Raw genomic sequence first — 23228 nt, forward strand, 5'->3', positions numbered from 1 at the left:
TCTGCTGATGTACCTGGCAAAGTGGTAGAAGGTGGCCCAAGTATTTAGGCCCCTGCTACTCATGTGGAAAACCCACATGAAGCTCCTGGCTCCATGCCTTGGCCTGGCTCAGCCCCAGCTGTTGCATCCACTTGGGGAGTGAACCAGCAGATGACAATCTCTCAGTCTTTCCTTCTCTGTCAATCTACCTTTCAAATAAATAAATATTTTAAAAATCAGGATTTCAGGGACCGGTGCCATGGTTCACTTGGTTAATTCTCCGCCTGCAGCGCCAGCATCCCATGTGGGTGCCAGGTTCTAGTCCCAGCTTCTCCTCTTCCAGTCTATCTCTTTTCTGTGGCCTGGGATAGCAGTGGAGGATGGTCCAAGTGCTTGGGCCCCTGCACCTGCATGGGAGACCAGGAGAAGCCCCTGGCTCCTGGCTTCAGATCAGCGCAGTTCCCGCCGTAGCGGCCATTTGGGGGGTGAACAACGAAAGGCAGACATTTCTGTCTCTCTCTCACTGTCTATAACTCTAACTGTCAAATAAGTAAATTAAAAAAAAATTCAGGATTTCAATTTTGGAAATATCAAGTTGATGTTGTCCAGTAATCCATTGGTATGTATTGTTCTGCAGCGAGAAAGGGAGGTGTGAACTAATGATAAAAATTTGAGAGTTGTTGGCATATAAATATTTCAAAGCATTAGAGTAGTTATAGATGAACTGAAAAAAAGAGATGAGGGCCAAGGATTAAACCACAGAACAGTAAGATTTGAAAACCTGGCAAGAAAAGTTTGACTCAAAACAGGAGAATAGGAAGCAGCAAGCATTGTGGTATAACAGATTAAACTGCCCTTGAGATGTCTGCATCCCAAATCAGAGTGATGGTTTGAGCCCCAGCTGCTCCCATTCCAATCCAACTCACTGGCAATGTGCCTGGGAAGCAGCAGACAATGACTCAAGGATTTGAGTCCTTGCCAACCATGTGGAATATCTGTCTGGAATTTCTGGCTGAGGCTCCTGGCTTCAGTCTTGCTCAATCCTAACTGTTGCAGCCATTTGGGGAATGAATCATGGATTGGAAGATGAAGAATGAACCAATGAATGAAGATCTCTCTCATTCTCTCTCTCTCTCTCCCTCTCTCTCTGTAACTTCAACTTTTAGATATATATATATATATATATATATATATAAATATCTTTTTTAAAACAAAAAGATTACTCGAAAGGCAGAATTGGGGAGAGGGGCTAGAATTAGTCTTCCATCTATTGGGTCACTACCCAGATGGCTTCAATGACTGGGGCTGGGCCAGGCCAAAGCCAGGAGCCTGGAACTCCATTTGGGTCTCCCATGAGTTTAGGGACTTTCTGCTTCCTTCTCAAGCACAAAACCAGGGAGCTGGATCTGAAATAGAGCAGCCAGAACTTGAACCCACGCTCACATGGGGTGCTGGTGTCACAGGCTGTGGCTTCACTCACTGTGCCACAATGCATACCCCACCTCCCGTTAAAAAAGAAAACTGAGAAAATTGAGAGTAAAGGGTCATGGAATTCAAGTGAGAAATTGGTTCTCTGCCTCTGCCCTCTCTCTGTAACTCTGAATTTTAAATAAATAAATTTTTCTTTAAAAAAAGAAAGGGGTTCCCCATTGTTTAAGTTTGCTGTATCCTTTTTAATTTTATGAAAATTCCCTCCAAACAGACAAAAGAGCTCCTTTTGGTTTACTGTTAGGAGTCAGTTTTCTTGATATGCTTGAATTTTAAGTTGTAAATCCCATTGTCTGCAATGAGCATTTTAATAATCTAGTGTTTTGTGGTCATACTTCATTTTTTACCCATTCAAGTTCTTTTTAACAAAAATCAGGCATTAAAACTATCAAAATTACATCTTTCATCAAATTCTGCTATTAGGCTACAAGTCTAAAATTACAGTTAAAAAGCTAAAACCATAATGTTTAGATTTGACATTGGATTTGAATTATACAATAAAAATGATGCTGAGCTTTAAAATCACTGACGTGGGTTTGGCTCAATAAAGGGTAAATTTCAGGTGTAATTTATTTTCAAAAGAATAATCAAAAAGAAGAGAAGAAGGAGGAGGGGCAGGAGGAAGAGATGGAAATTCATCTGTAAAATACAAGCTGAAAAATATTTTGGATGTGTCTTCTAGACTCAATAGTCTATCTCCCTAAATATATCTTTTCTTCATAAGAACACAAAATCCTGAAAGACTGAAGTAACTGCTTTAATTTTATTCAGTGGTGCCATACAAATGAGACCATAAGCTGAGACTTCCTCTATTTCCTTCATGCCTTACTCACAATAATAGTTGTATGAGTTGAAAGGACATCTATGGCCAGAATACAATCCTTATTCTGAAGAAGTCACAAAAACATCATTTCAATTCAATGAATTTGTATTTAATGCTACAGATTAAATAAGTCAAGTTGGTAGATATGGTGGAAGCAGTGAATCAGTTCTGTGTTCAGATCTTGACTCATTTAAACATTTTTTTTTTTGGACAGGCAGAGTGGACAGTGAGAGAGACAGAGAAAAAGGTCTTCCTTTTTTTGCCGTTGGTTCACCCTCCAATGGCTGCTGCGGCCAGTGCACTGTGGCCAGTGCACTGTGGCCAGCGCACCACGCTGATCTGAAGCCAGGAGCCAGGTGCTTCTCCTGGTCTCGCATGCGGGTGCAGGGCCCAAGCACTTGGGCCATCCTCCACTGCACTCCCAGGCCATAGCAGAGAGCTGGCCTGGAAGAGGGGCAACCGGGACAGAATCCAGCGCCCCGACTGGGACTAGAACCGGGTGTGCCGGCACTGCAGGTGGAGGATTAGCCTATTGAGCCTCAGCGCCGGCCGACTCATTTAAATTTTATAAAATATCAGTTCCATCACATTATCTCTGTGATATGATATCTGTAAACTGAGATCTCAGTTTCTGCATCTGCAAACTGGGGCCAGTTATTCTACCACATATTTCTATAGGAAGGAGTAGAGATTGTGTACATTAAAGAATCAAATACATTTAATAATATTTATAAATTTTGCTTTTTCTAGGTATCACAGACTGCTAAGCAGTGTGGAAGAAAAAGACATCATGTTTGTCCTTCAACAGTGTATAGTTTAGAAGAAGATGAAATTCTAGTGTGTCAAATGATAAATAGAGATCAGGGTAGGGTGCGAGACCAAGTGTACTTCAGACTTTTGCTTTTTCTTACTAATTGCTTTATTGCCCATTTTTATTCTCAGGGCCCAGTCTCAATATAATAATTGCTATTTTTATTTTTTTAAGATTTTATTTATTTATTTGAGAGGTATAGACAGTGAGAAGGAGAGACAGAGAGAAAGGTCTTCCTTCCGTTGGTTTACTCCCCAAATGGCTGAAGCTGCGCCGATCCGAAGCCAGGAGCCAGGTGCTTCTTCCGGTCTCCTACATGGGTGCAGGGGACCAAGGACCTGGGCCATGTTCTATTGTTTTCCCAGGCCACAGCAGAGGGCTGGATTAGAAGAGAAGCAGCCGGGACTAGAACCGGCACCCATATGGCATGCCAGTGCCGCAGGCAGAGGAGTAACCTACTGCACCATGACGCCAGCCCCAATATAATTGCTATTTTTAAATAAAATTATTTGATTTTTTGTTTATTGTTTTGATTCAGACATTTGGGGGACCCTAGAATATCACTGTCAGACACCAGATGAATTCAAGGATTCAAATCAAGATTCAGTTTAGAAAATTTTCTGTTGCTGGTGCTGTGGCATAGCATCCCATATAGGCACCAGTTCGAGTCCCAGCTGCTCCACTTCCAATCCAGCTCTCTGCTATGGACTGGGAAAGCAGTGGAAAATGGCCCAGTCCTTAGGCCCCTGCACCTGCATGGGAGACCTGGAAGAAGCTCCTGGCTCCTGGCTTCAGATCAGTGCAGCTCCGGCTGTTGCAGCCAATTGGGGGGTGAACCAGCAAATGGAAGATCTCTCTCTCTCTCTGCCTCTCCTTCTGTCTCTATGTAACTGACTTTCAAATATATAAATCTTTTTAAAAAAGAAAATTTGTTCTATTATTTTACAATCTGACTTAAGCTCTGTACATCTTAGAAACCATTCCAAAGGCACAAAAATATGAATTTATTGCATGAGAATGAGGAAGCATTAGTTTTAGATTAACACATTCCTTATCTACAATGGTATAGCTCTTTGACAAACATAAAATAAATAAATAAATAAATAAATAAAATAATGAATTATGCCATTCAGTATAGGAACATTGATAATGACAATATAACTATTAAAAATAGGGGATGGGGTGCCAGCGCTGTGGCTTAATAGGTAAATCCACTGCCTGCAATGCCGGCATCCCATATGGGCACCGGCTGGAGTCCTGGCTGCTCCACTTCCAATCCAGCTCTCTGCTAAGGCTTGGGAAAGCAGTGAAAAATGGCTCAAGGACTTGGGATCCTGTACCTGGCTGGGAGACCCAGAGGAAGCTCCTGGCTCCTGGCTTCGGATCAGTTCAGCTCTGGCCATTGGAGCCATCTGGGGAGTGAACCAGTGGATGGAAGACCTCTCTCTCTCACTGCCCCTGCCTCTCTGTAACTCTGCCTTTCAAATAAACAAATCTTAAAAATCAATCAATAAAAACCCAAAAACAATATAACCATTACAAAACTGACTTTTTATCTATTGACGTTGTAGTACTATCCCAGTGTTTTTTTTGGCATTTGAACTACTTACTCTAAGGAATTTTGAGAATTCTTTTTTTCTTTGTACCTTACCTTATCTTAGTGACTAATGAAGTTTGTTTTCCAGGCTTTACTGACCCTGGAAGGCTGTTGAAATGTTATTACAGGAATTCAGAGTGTCAGTTGGACTCCCACAATGTCAGTTCTCCTTTCAAACACACAGACCAGTGAAACAGAATAGAGAGTCCAGGTATGAACCTAATACATACAGTCATGTTATCTTCAAGAAGGATGCCAATCAGGCAGATAATGGAGAAGTTAGTCTCTTCAATAAGTAGTGATGGGAAAACTGCAAATCCATGTGCAAAAGAATGAAATCAGGTTCTTATACTAAATATCAATCCAAGATGGATTAAAGATTAAATGTAAGACTGAATTTTTTTTTTTTTTTTTTTTTTTATAGGCAGAGTGGACAGTGAGAGAGAGAGAGACAGAGAGAAAGGTCTTCCTTTGCCGTTGGTTCACCCTCCAATGGCCGCCGCAGCCAGCGCGATGCGACCGGCGCACCGCGCTGATCCGATGGCGGGAGCCAGGAGCCAGGTGCTTTTCCTGGTCTCCCATGGGGTGCAGGGCCCAAGCACCTGGGCCATCCTCCACTGCACTCTCGGGCCACAGCAGAGAGCTGGCCTGGAAGAGGGGCAACCGGGACAGAATCCGGCGCCCCGACCGGGACTAGAACCCGGTGTGCCGGCGCCGCTAGGCGGAGGATTAGCCTAGTGAGCCGCGGCGCCGGCCGTAAGACTGAAATTTTAAAATACTCAGAAAAAAACATAGTGAAAAGGCTTCCTGACATTGGTATTGACAGTGGTTTTTTAGATATGATTCTAAAAACTCAGGTAACAAGCAAGCCTTCCCAGGCCATAAGAAGAGAGCTAGATAGGAAGAGGAGCAGCTGAGATTTGAACTAGCACCTATATGGTGGATGTTGATGCCGCAGGTGGAGGCTTAACCTACTGTGCCACAGTGCCAGCACCAGTGCACTGGTCTTGATCCATTAGTTTCTTCTGATACGTTTAAGCAGACCATTCAGAAAATTGCTTCTCTGCTGTTCAGGGTAAGCTTCCCTAACTGGTAGATTTAGTAACAAAATAAGCGTTTTTCTATGCGTTGTTGTAGAAAAAGTTGAGTCCATATTAAGTGATACCAAAAGATTTATTGCAACAAGATGCTCTCATGGAGATACAATAAAAAATACTCCAGTAATGATAGTAAAACTTTGTGTAGCAAGTACCTTCATGTAAATAGAACAGAGATTAATGAGTGTCTACAAAATCATGTTTACTTTTAGTTAATGTTAGAAATATGACACTGTAGCATGCTCAGGTGGTTCCTGCACACTCAATTCATTTTCATTCAAGTAACATTAATATCTAACACTGAGTAGTTACGTTGCCCAGAAATTATTGATTTTTGATCTCTGCAGTGAAATAATATTTGTCCCTATTAAATGCAATATGCTGGCCGGTGCTGCGACTCACTAGGCTAATCCTCCGCCTCGCCGCGCAGGCACACCGTGTTCTAGTCCTGGTCGGGGCACCGGATTCTGTCCCAGTTGCCCCTCTTCCAGGCCAGCTCTCTGCTATGGCCCGGGAGTGCAGTGGAGGATGGCCCGGGTGCTTGGGCCCTGCACCCGCATGCGAGACCAGGAGAAGCACCTGGCTCCTGGCTTCAGATCAGCGTGGTGCGCTGGCCACAGTGCACTGGCCGCAGCAGCCATTGGAGGGTGAACCAATGGAAAAAAGGAAGACCTTTTTCTCTGTCTCTCTCACTGTCCACTCGGCCTGTCCAAAAAATAAAAAATTTTAAAAATAATAAATGCAATATGTTAACCAGAATTAAATCCTGGAACAGAAAAAAAAAAAAAAAAGAAAATGGATAAAATCTGAATAAAGCCCAAGTTTTGTTTGATAGTAATGTACAAATGTTTGTTCTTAGTTTTGAAAAGCATACTATGACAATGTAAGATGTAAACATTAGGGGAAAGTGGGTGAGAGGGTATAGGAGCTGTCAATTATTTTTTCAGCATTTCTATAAATATGACTATTCTAAAATTTAAAATTTCTATTACAAAATCTTTCTGATTCTTTACTTAATAAATCCTTGCAGTATTTCCAGTTGAAAGATTAAAAAAATTGCTATATACCAACTCAGGCTGTGTGTTTGTAGGTAGATCTACAGTTGTTTAATTTGTTTTGTTGTGATGCCTATAAAGTAGTATCAGTCACAAAACACATTTGCTAAAAATACAAGCTAGACAATTAAAACAGGGAAGATACTTCCTTTAATCTCCATTCTTTGAGCTTTTATGTATAGAGTTTCTGCTCCAACACTTTGCACTTGGTGATATATTGTTTTAATAATGATCCCTAAGTCATTTCATAGGTGACTGTTCCCATCCACCCCCGCCCTCCTCCACTGCACTTAATGCAGTTTGCTGCAGGAAACAGGCATTCACAGAGCTCAGATCTCTGCCTAACTGACTCACTCAATGTGCTACCTGTAATTATATTTTAAAATTTAATCAGGGCAGTTCTAGAAACTCAAGGGGATAAAGTCAAAATCAACTATTCAAGGTAGGTTCGCATAATTGTCTAGAGTGAATAGACTTCATCAAAACTTGTCAAAATGCAGAATTTTTCAGTGGAAACCAGAACATCGAAAATTCAAATCACCCGTATGAAATATACTCAAGACTGAAGGTGAACAGTTCATGGTGAAGTTAAAATTTCTAGAATAAATTCTGAGCTGAACACACTAAGTTATTGGTCTCAATTCTTTCAAGTTTTTTTAACGTAATTAAAAATCAAATACATATGTTCTTGCTGTAGCTATTGCTGTTTTAGGAAATTCTGAAAAAGACTCATAATAAAAAGAACCATGTAGCATCCTGATCTTCTATGTGAATTAAAGTCAAAGCTCCTTAAAGATATCAACATTTATGATACATTTAACACTGTAGATTCTCAAAGTGTTTCCAACACATCATCTCACTCTTTCTAAAGTTCCTATAAAATACATGCAATGCAGAAATTATTGTTCTTTTTCCAGGGGAAAATGAAAATTTAAAGAGATTAAAAATATCACCCAGATTAAACTACAAATTATGTCTTTTGCTATTCTTTCAATTAATCATGTGGCATGTCCTTAAGTCTGCATTACTTAAATTATTCAGTGAACAAAACCCTGTATATTTGCATGTAACTAGTTTTCTTTCCTTGACTGTGCAGTGTATGCTCAGAGAGAAAGCACTAGGTAAGGGGCCAGCGCTGTGGCGCAGTGGGTTGACCCCCTGGCCTGAAGCACCAGCATCCTGTATGGGCGCAGGTTCGAGACCCAGCTGCCGCTTTTCAGATCCAGCTCTCTACTATGGCCTGGGAAAGCAGCACAGGATGGCCCAAGTCCTTGGGCCCCTGCACCCACGTGGAGGACTGGGAAGAAGCTCCTGGCTCCTGGCTTCAGATCAATGCAGCTCCGACCATCTGGCCATCTGGGGAGTGAACCAGCGAATGGAAAACCTCTCTCTCTCTCTGCCTCTCTTCTCTCTCTGTAACTAAACTCAGTAAATAAATCTTTAAAAAAAAAGGGGGGGGGGGGGGCGCCATGGCTCACTTGGTTAATCCTCTGCTTGTAGCGCCAGCATCCCATATAGGCGCCATATGGGTGCCGGTTCTATTCCCGGTTGCTCCCCTCCCAGTCCAGCTCTCTGCTGTGGCCCGGGAGGGCAATGGAGGATGGCCCAAGTGTTTGGGCCCCTGCACCCGCGTGGGAGACCGGGAAGAAGCACCTGTCTCCTGGCTTTGGATCGGCATAGCTCTGGCCATATTGGCCATTTGGGGAGTGAACCAATGGAAAGAAGACCTTTCTCTCTGTCTCTCTTTCTCACTGTCTGTAACTCTACCTGTCAAAATAAATAAAATAAAAAATAATAAAAAAAAACAAGCAGATGCATGAATTTTGGGGCAGTGAATGTAAAAGCAGCTTTTGTTTTTTTTTATTAACTAATTCTTTTTTTTAAAAAGATTTTATTTATTTGAGAGGTACAGTTACAGAGAGAGAGACAGAGACAGAGACAACAGAAAGGTCTTCCATCTGGTTCACTCCAAAACTGGCCACGACCATCAGAGCTGCACAGATCTGAAGCCAGGAGCCAGGAGCTTCTTCTGGGCCTCCCTTTTGGGTGCAGGGGCCCAAGCAGTTAGACAATCTTCTCCTTTCCCAGGCCATAGCAGAGAGCTGTTGGAAGAGGAGCAGCCGGGACTAGAACCAGTGTCCATATGGGATGCTGGCACTGCAGGTAGAAGGTTAGCCAACTATGCTGTAGCAACAGCCCCTTTTACTAACTATTTCAATTCATGTCCTCTATTATGGGATGACAGACCTTTATATCATTGTGGTGAAATGAATTTAAAGAAAGAGATAAATATTTGATTTATCATTTCTCATTTGTGTTATTACACCAGGGAGACTTACTTCAGGCATTCCCAGTTACAGAAAGTAGGAGTTATCTTTATGACTTTCTGAGGTAAGGTAATAAGCAAAATTATTTGGTTGACACAATTAAATAATGTTGGTTAGAGGCTAGGAGAACCACTGATTTTTATTCCAAATTTCTGTTTCAAAAGTAAAAGTTATCAAACCTGAATAAGATTTTACATCCAGATCACTCATAAGGAAGTTTAGTATTGGAGCTAGTACAAGGAGGTTTGTCATTTAAACTGCTGGAAAACTGTACATTCTAGCCTTCTACAAAATAAAAATGTACTCTAATAGACTCTATACATCTGATAAATGATGCAACCTGTTTTTCCATTTCAAATGTTATCTCAAACCTAACATAAATATTTCTGCATTTGTTGTGAAACTGACATCTAACATAGGGATGTCATAAGGTTTGTTGTTCTAGATGAGGAGATATGTTGTGTCATCTTTCCCAGATGCATGTTCCATTATCATATCCCACATTTAAATAAGGACCGTAGTAATGCTCCCCAGGCATCTTCATTAAAAACAGAGGTCTCCCTAAACCTGGGATAGTTTAATGATTATAGCACATTGTTGTACATATAAATTATTAAGTAAGATTATTCCAGTATTCACTTATTTATTCATACCACAAGTATTTCTAAGCACTTACAACCAGATGGGGACTTTGTAAGGAAGCCAAAGAATACAACATAACATAAGGTCCCTCTCTGCAAGGAACTTAAAATCTAATGAGAAACCAAAACTTACAAACGTAAAATCTTGGATATCAAGCCAAGCACTATCTCTTTATTGATGGCTACTGTGCTTGATACCAAAAATATAAAGGTAAGTAAAACACTCAAGCCCTTTAAGCTTAATGGAGAAGATCAGCTCTTAACAAATGGTTACATAATTATATATAATTATTATAATGAATGTTATGAAGCAGTATGCTGTGCCCCAGAGTGTGCAATAAGGGGCCCATCTGCCTAGATGGGGAAGGCTTTCCTGAGGAAGTGACTTACGGGCTGGGATGTGGGGAGAGAGGGATGGGAAAGGGTATTTGGGCAGGGGTATAGCATATGGTGTGCCAGAAGCCCTGAGACATCAGTATCAATGTAGGGCAGAGAGAGGGGAGGTAGGCCGGTGGAATGAAAGTCACTGTTTGGGGCAGTGGTAAGCATTTAGGAGTTTATCTAGGTTTATTAATGAAAAGGCCTTTAAAGGATTTAAGAAGGGGTATGATATGATCAGATCTGTGTTTTGAAAGTGTGGGAAGAGCTGAGAGCACTAGATGTAGAGGGATATCCCTGTGATTGATTGCATAGCCAAGTGATTGAAGAAACTGAGCTCAGTGGAGTATAAATATGAAAATATTCTACATTCGTTGCTGACCGTGTCTTCAAATGTTACTGATAAATTCCCCTCAAATTCCTCAAGATCTCCAGCAGATTTTCATAAATTCCAGATGACTTTTTGCTATTTTCCATTTTATTTTTATTTATTCATTTTTATCATTTACTTCTAAAATATTTTAGGTAACTCAGTGAAGTATAAAGAAGACATCCATAAGCATACATAGAATTAGCACTTTTTAACATTTTGACACATTCACTTTATACGTAAGCATTACATATATAAATGCAATATTATTTTTTGAAAGCAAAAGTGGGGGCCGGCGCTGTGGCATAGCAGGTAAAGCCGCTGCCTGCAGTGCCGGCATCCCATATGGGTGCCTATTCAAGTCCCAGCTGCTCCACTTCTGATCCAGCATCTCTGCTGTGGCCTAGGAAAGCAGTAGAAGATGGCCCAAGTCCTTGGCTCCCTGCACCCGCTTGGGAGACCCAGAAGAAATGCCTGGATCCTGGCTTCAGATTGGCTCAGTTCCAGCCATTGCGGCCATCTGGGGAGTGAACCATCAGATGGAAGACACCTCTCTCTCTTCTGTGTTACTCTGATTTTCAAATAAATAAATAAATCTTTAAAAAAAAAGCAGAGATGGGTCTATTAATATCATATAATGTGAAAGTCATGACAAAGATGATGAAATAAAGAAAAAGGTATATTATTATTTTTACAGGGGATATAACTTAGTGAAGATAGCATATATAAATATCTATATACCAAATAATATGATATACATGTATCATCTACATATGTATAAACTTCTACATGTAAGAGATAACATGTGGTATTTACCTTTATGTGTTGATTTACTTCATTTAGCATGATGATCTTCAATTCCACTCATTTTTGGCCAAGATTCTATTCTTTACTGGTGACTGAATAATATTCCATTGTGTATACATATCACATTTTCTTTATCCATTTTGATCCATTGATTAATATCTAGGTTGATTCCATATCTTTGCTATTGTGAATTGGGCTGCAATAAACATAAGAGTGCAGGTACCTATTTCATATGCCGACTTAGTTTCCTCTGGGTATATTACTAAAGGTGAAATAGCTGGGCCATATAATAGATCTATTTTTCATATATATATATAATATATATATTATTTCATATATTATTTCATATATATATAATATATATGATATTCATATATATATTATATATTCATATATATCATATATATATAATATTCATATATATATAGTATATTATTTCATATATATTATTTCATATATATATAATAGATCTGTTTTCCATAATGGTTGTACTGATTTGCATTCCCACCATCAGAGTATTAGGAGTTCTTTTTCTCCACAACCTTGCCAGAATTAGTTATTTTTAAAAGTTTTGATAAAAGCACTTCTAATTGGAATGAGCTGATACCTCATTGTGGTTTTACTTTGTATTTCCCTAATGGTTAGTGATGCTGAGAATTTTTTCATGTGTTTGTTGGCCATTTATATTTCTTCTTTTAAAAGATGGGCTCCAGTTCAAGTCCTGACTGCCCCACTTCCCTCCAGCTCTCTGCTAATGCACGTGGGAAAGCAGCAGAGGAGGATATCCCAAGTGCTTGGGCCACTGCACCCATGTGAGAGATCCAGAAGCTCCTGGCTCCTGGCTTCAGTCTGGCCCAGCCCTGGCTATTTTGGCCATTCGGGGAGTGGACCAGTGGATGGACGATCTCTCTCTGTGTCTCCTTCTCTCTCTCTGTAACTCTGCCTTTCAAATAAATAAATAAACCTTACCAAAAAAAAAAAAAAAAAAGAGGAAGATGTCTGCCCATTTCTTTTTTTTAAGACTTTTATTTATTTATTTGAGAGGTAGAGTTACAGACAGTGAGAGGGAGGGACAGAGAGAAAGGTCTTCCTTCTGTTGGTTCACCCCCCAAATGGCTGCAACGGCCAGAGCTGCACCTATCCAAAGGCAGGATCCAGGAACTTCTTCCAGGTCTCCCACATGGGTGCAGGGGCCCAAGCACTTGGGCCATCTTCTACAGTTATCCCAGGATGCAGCAGAGAGCTGGATCAGAAGAGGAGCAGCCAGGACCAGAACTGGTGCCCATATGGGATGCCAACGCCTCAGGTGGAGGATTAACCCACTGTGCCACTGTACTGGCCCCTTGCCCATTTCTTAACTAGAATGATTGTTTTATTGTTGTTGATATTTTCTGTTACTTAAAAGTCCAATCTGCTCTAATCCAATCTTACACAAATTTAAACTGTTCCCAGGGCTGGTGCTGTGTCGTAGTAGGCTAAGACTCCACCTGTGATGCTGGCATCCCATATAGGCGTTCATTTGTGTCCCGGCTGCTCCTCTTCTGATCCATCTCTTGGCTATGGCCTGAGAAAGCAGTGGAAAATGGCTTAAGTGGGCCGACGCCGTGGCTCAATAGGCTAATCCTCCACCTAGTGGCGCTGGCACACCAGGTTCTAGTCCCGGTCAGGGCGCCGGATTCTTTCCCAGTTGCCCCTCTTCCAGGCCAGCTTCTGCTGTGACCCGGGAAGGCAGTGGAGGATGGCCCAAGTGCTTGGGCCCTGCACCCCATGGGAGACCAGGAGAAGCACCTGGCTCCTGCCTTCGGATCAGCGCAGTGCGCCGGCCGCAGCGTGCCAGCCGTGGTGGCCATTGGAGGGTGAACCAACGGCAAAAGGAAAACCTTTCTCTCTGTCTTTCTCTCTCACTATCCACTCTGCCTGTCCAAAAAAAAAAAAAAAAATGGCTTAAGTGCTTGTGCCTCTGAACTCATGTGGGAGACCCGGAAGAAGCTCCTGGCTCCTGACTTCAGATCTGCCCATCTCCAGCCATTACAGCCATTGGGGATTGAACCAGCTGATGGAAGACCTTTCTTTCTGTCTCTCCCTCTCTCTGTCTATAGCTTTACCTCTCATATAAGTAAATAAAATCTTTAAATAGTTTGTTCCTACACCTTCTCTCCAATGTCTTTCCATCCCAATTATGTGTTGAGGGTTGAGGGACATCTCTGGAAGTGGGGTTGACAGATGATGTGTTTTGTTGTTCATCTCTATTGTAGGCTTTCTTTTGTTCCCTGCCTGGTGAGGCCTTAGTGAAGGGCTTGGGAGAAGTTGAAAATGTCTCCCCCATTTTTGGAGTTGTGGCCAATATCCTCTGTTGGGTAGGCATCCACATGGTGCGTCTATCTGCTAAGAAGCAATGCAAGGGCCTCTGCACAGGTCTTGGATGTGGACGAGGCCACTTCTGCTGACACCTTCCTTGACAATGTACCTTACAGCCTTTTGGCTTTGGGGCCTGCTCGCTTGGTGGATAGCCCTCTTGGGCAGGTACTGGAAATTCACCTGAAACTTGACTTCTGTGGTATCTTCTAGAAAATAGAAGCATTTTCCTACCTCAATTGATGCCACTTCTCACTTTTCCCCAAATCTTGCTTTTTCTCTTGCTCAAGTTAATACTAAGAGCAGATTAGTAAGTCCACTTCCTCCACGGATGTTCAATCCAGTAATGAGATGCTTGTATCTCTTTCTTACAGATATTTCTTGTCTTTACAATTGACTTGATTAGGTTCTGTAACTTGACTTGCAGGAAAGGAAAGAATCACATTACATAGCCCCAGGGCTATTCTCATGTTCCTCTCGTCTGTATATGATATAGTTATTGAAAACACAGGATGGAGAAAGAGAGGTGAGAGACTGATGTTTGGAGGAGCAAAGTCAGTTCTGCTGCCTCTTGGTAAAAATCCATTAGCTCTCCTCGGATGATGTCTTCAGCTTTGGAGCATGGGTAGCAATGCTGAGAACACACAAAGAAAGCAGATTATCATCCAGCAGTATTAAATGAAGGAGGTGAGGAGAAGAAAGTCAAGGATGATTCCACATCTCTGACCTAGAAAAAGGATGGATGGCAAGATAAAGACAAGTCAAGAGGACCAGGTTTTTAGGATAGGATAGGATGCCTTCAGGAACTAAACACACAAGAGAAAGGCAGCTGGGTGGGACCCGGAGCACAGAAGCAGAAACTGACCTTAGATAGGAAAAGGAAAGCAAGAAAGGTTTGGTGTAATTTTAGGTAGATGTGTAGATTTCAGTTTGTGCAAATTAATGAAGTGTCTGACTTGTTTGTTTGGTAAGGTGAGTTTATAGGAAAATATTTCAGTTACACAAGAAACAATGCCTTGTCTTCAACCTAGAAGCTTTTTAGAGTACAAATTCAATTTATTTGACTGAAAACATTTTGTTGAGACAATATGTTTCTTTCATACTCAAGGCCTTCCATGTATTGTCTCAAACATTTTGAAATAGAAGTTTTTTTTTTTTGGTAGCTTTTCTCAGTTTATTCATTAATACACATTCTAATAAAAGCTAAACCTTGCCTGGAAGAGGGGCAACCAGGACAGAATCCGGTGCCCTGACCGGGACTAGAACCCGGTGTGCCGGCGCCGCTAGGCGGAGGAATAGCCTAGTGAGCCATAAACAAGTCTAGTACCTGCTAACACTAACTGATAGAATAAATAAAGGGGAGAGTGATCCAACATGGGAAGTGAGATACTCAGCAGACTCATAGAATGGCAGATGTCCTAAATAGCACTCTGGCCTCAGAATCAGCCCTAAAGGCATTCGGATCTGGCTGAAAAGCCCATGAGAGTATTTCAGGCATGGAAAGCCAAGACACTCTGGCAAAAGATCTCTGTGAGTGAGATCCCAGTGGAAAGAACAGGTCTTCAAAGAAGGAGGTACCTTTCTCTGAAGGGAGGAGAGAACCTCCACTTTGACTATGACCTTGTCTAAACAAGATAAGAATCGGAGAACTCAGAGGGCTTCCATAGCCTTGGAAACTCATGACTGGTGCATAGGGAGATTACTGATGCCATAAACAGGAGTGTCAATTTGTAAAGTCAACAACAGGAGTCACTGTGCACTTACTCCTCATGTAGGATCTCTGTCCTTAATGTGCTGTGCATTGAGATTTAATGCTACAACGAGTACTCAAACAATATATTTCACTTTGTGTTTCTATGGGGGTGCAAACTGTTGAAATCTTTACTTAATGCATACTAAACTGATCCTCTGTAAAAAAAAAAAAAAGAAATTATCAACTCCCAACTTGACTCTCACTGGGATTAAACATGACAATAGGTCTGATCTGATTTCATCATCATTTAAAAAAAAATCATCTATTATTTTTCACTTTATGTTTCTGTGTGGGAGCAAACTGGTGAAATCCTTACTTAATGTATACTAAGCTGATCTTCTGTATATTAAGATAATCGAAAATGAATCTTGATGTGAATGGAAGGGGAGAGGGAGTGGGAAAGGGGAGGGTTGTGGGTGGGAGGGACGGTATGGGGGGGAAGCCATTGTAATCCATAAATCGTACTTTGGAAATTTATATTGATTAAATAAAAGTTAAAAAAAAAAAGCTAAACCTTAAGAGGCTAGGAAGAAGGCAAGGTGTTTTCGTGAGCTCAGTAGTCTAAAGGCATGGTGATTCCTAAACTCACTTTCGTTTGACCTTGGACTTCAGGGCCAGCACTTATTTTCATTTTTACCATAAAAAGTAATATTTTCAGTCAATTTGTAATAAGAGAAAAGTATAGAAATGACTGGATTTCCAAGCATATCCCATAGAAATACAGTGACATTTGAAACCTCCAAAATAAGATTATAACACACCTTATCATAGAATATTTACTGAGGGGCCAGTTTGGGGTAGATTTAAGCTGCTGCCTGCAACATTGACATCCCATATGAGCACCATCTCAAGTCTTGGTGGCACCATTTCTGATCCAGTTCCTCGCTAATGTGCCTGGGAAAGCAGCAGCAGATGGAACAAGAGGTTGGGTCCCTACTACCTACATGAGAGATCTGCACAGAGTTCCAGGATCCTGGCTTGGCACAGCTGTGTGGCCATTTTGGGGAGTGAACCAGTAGATAGATAGATAGATAAATCTCTCTCTCTCTCTCTATCTCTCCCTTTCAAATAAAACAAATAAGTCTTAAAAAAAATAAGACCAGCATGCTCAGAAAACAAGGAAAACCAGTTTTTGTTTGGCAGCTACTTGCACTGGACTTAGAAGATTAGAGTCGAAAGGTTTAAATTTCCTTTAACAGGAATCAATTTCTGGGAAGTTAGCTGGGATTCTCTGATACATGACTGATGAGCAAACTTTGTAGCTTTGATTATAAAGAACAGGACTGATTGAAAATATAAATATTGGCTCATGAATTAACTTTATTCATCAATTAATTCTAATTATCCAAGCCAGGCAAGATGTTTTTCTTTTTTCACAATATTTGAGATTTAAAATTTTTTAAAATTTGAAATCTTAGTTTTTAACAGATTCAATGTGGTTTATAGGCACAATTCTAAGAACATAATGATATTCCCTTCCTCTCTCCCTACCAACTTCCTTCCTTCTCCCTTTCCTTCTGGTTTTTGAGATAACATATTTTAAATTTATATTACATTAAAAAGACCTAATATTTCACTGAATAAGTTTAATAAGTAAAAAGCAAAAATACCTTATTTTAGTGGGAGTACAGACATTTCACCCATATTTAGTAAATTTTGAAGTAATCATAGATCATTAAAATTAAAGCAGTATAACATTCTTAACCATTGGTTTGAAAAAGGCATAAAACAAAGTTTTATAAAACTGTATTTGCAGCAATACTAACACACACAGACATTTATTTCTTTTTGTCTTTTTAAAAAATTTAGTTTCCACATATATAGGAGAACATGTGGTATTTGTCTTTCTGAGTCTAGCTTATTTCACTCAACATAATGTGCTCCAGTGTTGTTCATTTTGTTGCAAATGGTAGAATTTCATTCTTTTTTAATAGCTGAATATTATTCCATTATGTACATATGCCACATTTTCTTTTTAAATTTTTTAAAGATTTTATTTATTTATTTGACAGGTAGAGTTACACACAGTGAGAGGGAGAGACAGAGAGAAAGGTCTTCCTTCCATTGGTTCACTCTCCAAATGGCTGCAACAGCTGGAGCTGCGCCAATCCGAAGCCAGGAGCCAGGTGCTTCCTCCTGGTCTCCTATGCGGGTGCAGGGGCCCAAGCATGTTCTACTGCTATCCCAGGCCACAGCAGAGAGCTGGACTGGAAGAGGAGCAGCTGGGACTAGAACTGGCGCCCATATGGGATGTCAGTGCTATAGGTGGAGGATTAACCTACTGTACCATGGTGCCGGGCCACCCCCCCTTTTTTTTTTTCAAGATTTTATTTGACAGGTAGAGTTACAGACAGTGAGAGGGAGAGACAGAGAAAATTTTTTTAAATTTTATTTTATTTAAGGTAAATAAATTTCATGTATTTCATGCACACAGATTTAGGAACATAGTGACAGCCCCCACCCAACCCTTCCTGCTGCCCGTGCTCCCACCCTTCCTCCTCCTTCCTCTCATATTCTCTCTCTTAATTTTTATGATCAACTTTAAGTTTACTTTATACTCATAAGATTAACATTGCACTAAGAAAACAGTTCAACAAATAGCAAGAAGAAAAAAAACACTGTTCCCTAACAGTAGAGACAAGAACTGTAAATAATCATCAAATCTCAAAATGTCAATTTCACTCCTATATATTACATTTTTGGTACTCTGCTACCACAGATCAGGGAAAACATAAGGTATTTGATCTTTGGAGACTGGCTTATTTCATTAAATATAATGATTTCCAGTTGCATCTATTTTATTGCAAAAGGCAGGATTTCATTCTTTTTTATGGCTTAGGGTATTCCATAGTGTGTGTGTATAATATATATATATATATATAATAATAATTTCTTTATCCAGTTAAGAGTTGATGGACATCTGGGTTGATTCCATATCTTAGCTAGTGTGAATTGAGCTACAACAAACATAGAGGCACAGATAACTCATTCACATGCTGATTTAATTTCCCTTGAGTAAATTCCCAGGGGGTTGCTGAGTCATATGGCAGATCTATTTTCAATTTTCTGAGGTATCTCCATACTGTCTTCCACAATGGTTGTACTAGTTCACATTCCCACCAACAATGGATTAGTGTATCTTTTCCCCTACCTTCTTGCCAGCATTTATTGTTTGTTGAATTTTATATAAGAGCCATTCTAACTGGAGTGGGGTGAAACCCAATAGGTTTATTTATTTATTTATTTATTTATTTATTTATTTATTAGGCAGAGTCAGACAGTGAGAGAGAGAGCGACACACAGAGAGAAAGGTCTTCTCTCCATTGGTTCACTCCCCAAACGGCCGCCACGGCTGGAGCGCTGCGCCAATCTCAAGCCTGGAGCCAGATGCCCTTCTCTGGTCTCCCATGTGGGTGCAGGGGCCCAAGCACTTGGGCCATCCTCCACTGCCTTCCTGGGTCACAGCAGAGAGCCGGACTGGAAGAGGAGCAACCAGGACTAGAACCTGGCACCCATATGGGATGCCGGTGCCGCAGGCGGAGGGTCAACCAAGTGAGCCATGGCGCTGGCCCCCTAATTGTTGTTTTTAATTTGCATTTACCTGATGGCTAATAATCCTGAGCATTTTTTCCTCTTTTGAAAAATGCCTGTTCAAGTCCTTTATCCATTTCTTAACTGGATTGTTTCATTGTTGTTGAGTTTCTGGAGCTCTTTATAGATTCTGGATATTAATCCTTTATCAGTTGCATAGTTTGTAAATATATTCTCCCATTCTGTTTGTTGCTTTTTCACTTTGCTGAGTATTTTTTTTTGAGTGCAGGAGCTTATCAGCTTGGTTTAGTCTCATTTTTCAATTTTGGCTTTGATTGCCTGTGCTTCTAGGGTCTTTCCTAAGAAGTCTTTGCCTATGCCAATGTCTTGCAGAGTTTCTCCAATGTTCTCCTTTAGTAATTTGATGGTATCAGGTCGTAGATTTAGATTCTTGATCCATTTTGAGTTGATTTTTATATAAGATGTAAGATAGGGGTCTTGCTTCAAACTTCTGTATGTGGAGTTTCAATTTTCCCAGCATCATTTATTGAAGAGATATCCATTTTCCAGGGATTGATTTTAGTTCTTTTGTCAAAGATTAGTTGGTTGTAGATGCATGGATTGATTTATGGAAGTTCTGTTCTGTTCCATTGATCTACATGTCTATTTTTGTACCATGACCAGGCTATTTTGATTATAATTGTCCTGTAGTATGTCATGAAATCTGATATTATGATGCCTCCAGCTTTGTTTTTGTTGTATAAGATTGCTTTAGCTATTTGGGTCTCTTGTGTTTCCATGTGAATTTTAGCTTCATTTTTTTCTAGATCTGGGAAGACTGCTGGCATTTTGACTGGGACCATATTGAATCTATAAATGTCTTTTGGTAGTATGGACATTTTGTTGATATTAATTCTTCCAATCCATGAACATGAAAGATTTTTCCATGTTTTTGTGTTGTATTCTATTTCTTTCTTTAATGTTTTATAATTTTTCATGATAGAGATTTTTCACCTCCTTGATTAAATGTATTCCAAGGTACTTAATATTTTTCTGTAACTATTGTGAATGAAATTAATATTATAAGTTCTTTCTCAGCTAGGGCATTGTTTGTATATACAAAAGTTATTGATTTTTGTTTGTTAATTTTTATATCTTACCACTTTAACAAACTCTTTATGAGTTCCAATAGTCTCTTAATGGAGTCTTTGGATTCCCCTATATAAGGAATCATGTCATCTGCAAATAGGGATAATTTGACTTCTTCCTTTCCAATTTGTATCCCCTTGAATTCTTTTTGTTGCTTAATGGCTCTGGCTAAAACTTCCAGTACTACATTGAATAGCAATGGTGAAAGTGGGCATCTTTGTCTAGTTCTGGATCTTAGTAGAAATACTTCCAACTTTTCCCTATTCAATAAGATGCTGACTGTGGGTTTGTTATAAATTTCCTTGATTGTGTTGAGGAATGTTCCTTCTATACTCAATTTGCTTAAGATTTTCATCATGAAAATCTGTTGTATTTTATCAAATGCTTTCTGTACATCTATTGAGATAATCATATGATTTTTATTCTCAGTTTATTAATGTGATATATTACATTTGTTGACTTGCAAGTGTTGAACCACATCTTCATACCAGTGTTAAATCTCACTTGGTGAAAGATCTCTCTGGTGTGTTGTTGGATTTATTTAACTGATATTTTGTTGGGGATTTTTACATCTATGTTCTTCACAGATATTGGTCTATAGTTCTCCTTCTCTGTTGTGTCCTTTTCTGGTTTAAGAATTAATGTGAACCTGGTCTCATAGAAGGAATTTGGGAGGATTACCTTTCAATTGTTTTGAAAAGCTTGAGAGGAAATGGAATTAACTCTTCTTTAATAGTCTGATAGAATGCATCAGTGAAGTCATCCAATTCTGGGCTTTTCTTTGTTGGGAGGGTCTTTATTACTGACTCCATCTCTGTTTTGGTTACTGGTCTGTTTAGATTTTCCGTGTATTTATGACTCAATTTTGGTAGATGGTGTGTGTCCAGGAATCTATCCATTTTTTTCCTAGATATTCCAATTTATTAGCATATAGCTCTTGTAATAATTTCTGATAATTCTTTTTATTTCTGTGATATTTATTGTTACATTTCCTTTTTCATCTCTGGTTTTATTAATTTGTGTCTTCTCCCTCTCTCTATGTCTCTCTCTTTCTCTTTCTCTCTCTCTTTTATTTAGTTGCATCAATGGCATATAAATTTTCTTTCTTTTTTCAAAAATCCAGTTTTAATTTCACTGATCTTTTGTATTTTTTTGTTTCAATTTTGTCTATTTCTTCTCTAATTTAATTATTTCTTTCCACTTCTATTTTTGAGTTTGGGGATTGTTGTTTTTCTAGGTCCTTGAGATGCATTGATAGTTCATTCATTTGATGCTTCCCAATTTCTTGCTTTTATAGCAATTTCCAATATTTTTTAAATGCTGTCTTCTGCCCAGACCAAGAGACAATCCCCTTCCTTTTGTGCTCATCAAAAATTATGTAATTTCTCTGAACTTAGATGAGGGGTCTTGACAAAGTACATGGGAAATGTATATTATTTAAAAAAAGAAAGCAATGATGGACTTCATGTTTTTGGACCAAAATGAATTCATACCAACTTGATATAACATGTGTGAACAGGATTTGGCCTGAAGCACATTAATCCTGTTAAAATTGATGAAGAACAAACATTCAATTTATGTTGACACTTTACTGAAAGAATGGTGAAATCATTTATGCTTTACAAAATGTTTATAGGGCTAATTCCTCAAATAAATCATTAGTTTACAAATGGATAAATCATTTTAAGAAAAGACAAGATGATGTGGACAAAAAAAAACTTGATGTAGTAGAACGTGGACATGAATTTGTGAATGGAAAATTAATCTTTTCATACTCCAAATGAGGAGGACCAGCAGTTAACAACAGGAACAATAGAAAGCCCCATTAAATTTCTTTTGGTTCAGTTAACACAATTCTGACTGAAAAATTGGAGTGGAGCAAACTTTCTGCTTGATGAGTACCAAAACTGTTATGTCCAGATCAGCTGCAGGCAAGAGCAGACATTTCAATAGAAACCGTAAACAAGTGGGATCAAGATCGTGAAGTACTTCTTCGAAGAATTGGAACAGGAGATAAAATGTGATTTTACAGGGCCAGTGCTGTGGCATAGCCGGTCAAGCTGCTAGCAGTCCTACATGGGCGCCAGTTCAGGTCCCGACTGCTCCACTTCTGATCCAGCTCCCTGATAAGGGCCTGGGAAAGCAGTAGAAGATGGGCCAAGTGCTTGGGCCCCTGTACCCACGTGGGAGACCCGGACGAAGCTCCAGGCTCCTGGCTTCAGATTGGCCCAGCTCTGGTAGTTGCGGCCATTTGGGGAGAGCAAAAGCAGAACGCTGCTAAAAAGTAAAGATCATGGCAATACTTTTTTGGCAGACTCAAGGCATTTTGCTTCTTGACTTTCTTGAGGGATAAAGAACCATAACATCTTCCTAGGAAAGTGTTTTGAGAAAGTGAGCCCAGATTGTTTAGCTGAACAATGTCTTGGAAACTTCATCAGACTGTTCTCTGGTACAACAATGCTCCTGTTCATTCTTTTCCTCAAACAAGAACCATTCCACTTTCAAACAAGGGAATATTATGAGAGCTTTGATACGAAATCATTAGGCATCCACGTTAAAGTCCTCATTTATTCCTTCAGACTTCTTTTTGTTCTCTAATCTTAAAATCTTTAAAGAGCCCTTGGTTTTCTTTAGTTAATGATGTGAAAAGAAAAAAGACTGCATTGACGTGGTTCAATTCCTAGACTCTCAGTTCTTTAGCTATGGATTAAATGGCTAACATCATCACTTCCAAAAATGTTTTGAAACTGATGGAATTTATGCTGAGAAATGAAGTTTACATTGTATCCTTTAATTCCATTTTCCCATGAACTTTTCCATGAACTGGTATTTGATTATTCCCTAGTTACTAAGTTTTTTTTTTTTTTTAAGAATTATTTATCTATTTGTTACAGAGAGCAGAGGCAGAGAGAGAGAGAGAGAGAGAGAGAGGTCTTCCATCCACTGGTCCACTCCCCAAATGACTGCAACAACCAGAGCTGTACTGATCCGAAGCCAGGAGCCAGAGTTCTTCTGGGTCTCCCATGCGGATGCAGGGGCCCGAGGACTTGGGCCATCTTCTACTGCT

Source organism: Oryctolagus cuniculus, chromosome 7, assembly GCF_051225735.1.
Source record: "Oryctolagus cuniculus isolate XC-2025 breed Fujian yellow rabbit chromosome 7, ASM5122573v1, whole genome shotgun sequence".
NCBI classification, from domain to species: Eukaryota; Metazoa; Chordata; class Mammalia; order Lagomorpha; family Leporidae; genus Oryctolagus; species Oryctolagus cuniculus.